We start from the raw sequence: 5,364 nt of genomic DNA, 5'->3' as shown, positions 1-5,364 counted from the left end.
GATACGAATTAGCAAAATATGTCGCTAGAAAATTAGCTCCGCTGGTGGGCAAGACCAGTTCTTACATAAAAGATTCCAGCCAATATGTGGAATTCATTAAAAATGCAAGGATAGATCCAGGTGATAAAATCGTTAGTTTTGATGTTGTCCAGCTGTTCACTAAAATTCCATTAGATGAAGCCGTCGAGGTAGTGAAAGAGGTGGCGGACCCACAAACTGCAAAATTAGCTGAAGTCTGTCTGAGATCCACCTTCTTCATATTCCAAGGGGAGATTTTTAAACAAACATCAGGAGTGGCTATGGGATCACCCCTTTCACCTATTGTAGCCAATCTCTTCATGGAAAAGTTTGAAAAGAAGGCCCTAGACACCTACCCATTAAAACCCAAGTTTTGGATTAGGTTCGTGGACGACACCAGTGTGGATTGGCCCCATGGGGAGGACGAACTGAAAAACTTTTTAAACCATCTCAATAGCATTTCTAAGGACATCAAATTTACAATGGAAATGGAAGATAATAATTGCATCTCTTTCCTGGACATCCTCCTCATTAGAAACAAGGATGGTTTTATAGGTCACAAAGTGTTTAGGAAAAAGGCTCATACTAATAACTATCTCCATGCAGATTCCCACCACCACCCTGCCCAAAAAATGGGAGTCCTTCAAACCCTCTTCACTAGAGCTTGCAGAATTTCAGATGAGAGCCACACTGAAGAAGAAATCACCTACTTAAAAAGAGCATTTTCCAAACTAGGATACAATAATAAAGATATCTTCAAAGCCATTAAAAAAGCCAAAACTGGAAACATTAAAAACAAAACTAACAATCCCCCTACTACCAATGCCTACCTTCCATATATTCAGGGTGTAACTGACAAGCTAGCCAAAATTCTCTTAAAAAAGAATATCAAAACCTCATTCAAACCGTTGACAACTATTAGACAAAGAATGAAATCAGTCAAAGACAGCCCAGAGCATCTCCAACAAAAAGGTGTCTATATCATTAGTTGCTCTTGTGGAGAACAATATATCGGGGAAACAGGTAGATCAGTCAGTATTAGGTTAAAAGAGCATAGTGCAGATATCCGAAAGGAAAGAACCCATTCCTCGGCCTTGGCAGAACATGCGGGTAAGACAAACCACCATATATGCCTTGAAAACACAAAAGTCATTGCAAATGAAAAACACCATTTCAAGCGTAAAGTCCGAGAAGCTCTTGAGATCATAAAACACCCTCATAACCTTAACAGAGATGGAGGCTTGGAAATTAGTAAGAATTGGACCCCTCTCCTCACCCCCATAGAGTAAATTGGCCCTCCTTTTTGCCTTCTTTGCTTCTTATCCTCCCTTCTTTAAGATCGAATCAGCCTCTACCCTTAAAACTTTGTATAATACACTATCTAGCTTAAAGGCCTAATAAAATCATCATTAATAACCATTATCCTCTTAAAATCTTACATGAATTAAATAAATCATATGAAAAATAGACATAGTATAAAATATTACAATGTGTTAAAAACAAATCATTATGATAAATTATTGAGTAAATAATAAAAATCTCTAGCAATTAATAAACATGTATAATAAGTATATTCAAACTTAAATTTAACTATAAAAATTATAAAATTATAAGAATATTAAAAGATTAAATATAATATAAACACCTTCTTTAGATCGAATCAGACCCTAAAACGTTGTATAATGCAATAACTAGCTTATAAAGCCTAATAAACTGATCCTTAATAACTCATCATCCTCTTATAATCTTACATGAATTAAATAAATTGGAGAAAATATATATATATATATATATATATATATATATATATATATAATATTACAATGTGTTAAAAACAAATCTTTATGATAAATTATTGAGTAAATAAAAATTAATAAAATACTCAAGCAATTAATAAACATGTATAATAAGTTCATTCACTGTATAACAAATAAAATTATAAATAAACTTTAATATAGCAAAATCATAAGAATATTAAAAAGATTAAATGAAATATAAATAATAATCATAAAATATTTCAAGTAGTAAAACAAACCTTTATGATAAATTATTTAGATAATAAAAATTAATAAAAAACTTAAGCTATTATCATATTTACTTGATAAAAAAGTATATTCATGTACAATAAACATGTATGTTTATTATACATGTTTATTAATTACAATACTTAGTAAACAAAGAAAATAAGTATATTCATGTATAATAAATAAAATTAAAAATAATTTTAATTTTTATAAGAATATTAAAATATTGAAATATATTGAAATCATCCTAATCCTGTATAGCTTTATAATACATTTTCCATTGAATCCTTAAAAAAAAAAAAAAAAAAGTATAAGAATATTAAAATATTGAAATATATTGAAATCATCCTAATCCTTTATAGCTTTATAATACATTTTCCATTGAATCCCTAAAAAATAAAAATAAAATAAAATAAGCATAATTACCATAAAGTTACAAATAATTAAAACAAAATCTTCATTTATTAATAAAAACCTATTACATAATCAATTCACTTAAAAGAAAATTAATATAGAACTATAATAATTATCCATAAATAATAAATAATAAATAAAATTAAAAAAGAACCCTAATAGAATATATATTAAAATGATTAAAAATAATCCTGTTTATTCAAACATGAAACTAGGTCGGCTCACATTCTTGACAGTTCAACCTAAAACCCTATTTATCAACACATTTCTCTCTCTCCTTTGTAATCAAGTCATGATGATGAGTCTTGGTCTAGACTCGAAACGTGGACAAAGAAAAATGAAAACTGTGGATTATCCGAGTTTAGATTCTAAAAAACCAAACCATAGAAATCTGCAATCCAATTATCTTCATAACTTTTTTCACTTGTTAAATAGCTATCTTCATCCCATTCTCTCCTTTTTCTTTAATATCTAGTTTCTTTTGCTAACTTGTTCAATAGTTATCTTCATTGCAGTGTTTTTCATTTCTTAATTGTTAACGTCTTCCATCACTAATAGTGATTTCTCTGTTGGTAAATCGAAAGCTGAATCATTTATTATCGATTATGTGTTTTTAGTGAAGTTAACTTTTGATTTTGTTGTATGTCCAGTTGGACATAAGACACGGTTTGACTTTGCTTTATATCAACGAAATTTAGAAATCTACCACCACCATAAACTTGAATTTAAAAAGTTTAAAAGCGTGTGATGCAACGCATTAACACACGCATCACTGATAACTACATATGTGAGAATATTATTGCGTAACGAAATTGGATTGAGAGGATATAGACTGAAAACCTGTGATCCGAGTGCTCACTACCCACCCATCTTCGTTGGACCAATTTGTTTTCCCCCTAAGAAGAGGACAAATTCAAATATTTGACATCTCCTATGAACAGAAGTCTTATAGAAGGTTATTGAGTACACAATTACAATAAGCTGGTGTAGAATGGCATGGAATGTGAATATTCTTAATTTTTTACGAAGGAAAATAACTTTGGTAAAACTGCATATTCAAGTCGAATGAATGTGAACACTGATAATGTAGAAAACGCTGCTTTGGCTAACAATAGACCGGACGTCTCACCTTGGTTGAGAATGAAAAAGAATGGCCACAAAATCTTGACGTTATAAGATTATTATGTAGTATATAATAACTTGTAAAATATAATTTCGATTAATTTTATGATGTGATATATAAATTTCATATTAAGTAAATTCCAATATATTATGATGCAGGCTTCTCATTTCAATAACCAAGTTGTATGGCTATTTCACTCATTCTGCGGACAGACTAGGCCTCCCAAAATCAATTATGTACCACCAAACCATCATCAACAAATGAATCCATTTTAAATGTGTTCACTCCATGCCCATGGGCACCTAAGAAGGGACTATGAAACTAGGGAAAGAATAGGGAAACAATTGGTGTAAAAATACATTATACTCATTTTTTCCACCTTAGTCTCCCCTTCATCTAGCCTAGAATTCCCCAAGTATCCCTCAGTCACTTAAAGTAGCACGCTTCATTGGGAAAGACTCAACTGGAAACAGGCATTTGTAGGGAGACTAAGACACCTATATTTTCTTCACAGATGGAAATACTAGTGCTTATAGCTCCCCCTATCAGAAATACTTATTTAGCGAAAGATGTAGGAAAACCACTTTTGGAGGGTGCCCCCTCTTCATGTACAATGGATAATTCCCTATTTTTCTCCCCATTTAATATTATCATTTGAATGACTCAAGTCCTATTTGCTTTCTCCTCAAAAAATATTTGGGAATGTATCTTCTAGCATCCTAAAACTTCTTGCATTACTCCTCCTTTCCCTTCCCATATTCTCCCTTACTTCCCCTTGCCAATATTTTCATTCACCCTCCCCCTCTCTTCCCTCTACTTATGCTCTCCTCCTTCCCTTCCTTTCATTCCCCTACACCCCCATATCCCTACATCATTATAATATTCACTCCTTGTGTTATTCAATCCCCCTCCCCCTTCCTCTACTTCCCCAAACCTTTTTGTTATAGATCATGGTCGGGGATTGGGGTTTCTAGTAGAATCCACCTCATCTAAAATGTTCCAAATGATGCAAATCCTTTCCCTTGGAGGCACAGATCTAAGCCTCTTTTGAAATTAAAATAGGAAAATAGCCATCAAATCCAAGGGAACTTGGAGCATTGAGACCTCCTTCTGTCTTCAAATGAGTCTCATCTCTCTAAAATCTAGGGGTTTCTCAACCCCTCAAGGAAATGGAAATCAAAATACTTATTGAACTACACACTCCACATGTCCTTCTCCTACCAAAATGATGCGAGAATGGGATAAGGTAATAAACATCCTCAAACCACTTCTCCCAATTTGGGATTTTATGGTAGTGGATTCTCTTGGTAGATCAGAGAGTCTTAAATCTCAAGTTGGAATACCCATCATATTAAATATTTTTGTACGTAGTCTATGAGGTGGATTCTAGTCTTGGACCTTCATGCTTATTATTAATATGGACCTTCATGGTCCATATTACAAGAGGAAGGAATTATGGAAAACTTCCACTACTCTTCCTATTTTTAACTCTTTGAAGGTTTTAATAGGAAGTGATTTGCACTTCAGTCTAGGAAATTTTGAATTCTAGGGACCCTCTACCAAACCTAATCCTCGCTCAGATTTTATTATTTCCCTCTTGGAAAAACTAAGTCTCTGTATCAACTTTAGCCCCAATATTCTTCGAACTTGGACAAAAAATAGATCTAGATTAACTAGAATTGCCAAACATTTGGACAACTTCCTTATTTCAAATTCCCTACTCAATACCAATCCAAATATTAGACAATGGAATTTAATAGTTGTAGACTAGGATTATTCCCAAGT

Source organism: Pinus tabuliformis, chromosome X (genome assembly GCF_031772625.1).
Source record: "Pinus tabuliformis cultivar Carrire ecotype Pingquan chromosome X, CPIR1, whole genome shotgun sequence".
Taxonomy (NCBI): domain Eukaryota; kingdom Viridiplantae; phylum Streptophyta; class Pinopsida; order Pinales; family Pinaceae; genus Pinus; species Pinus tabuliformis.
Note: the sequence above shows the minus strand (reverse complement) of the source record.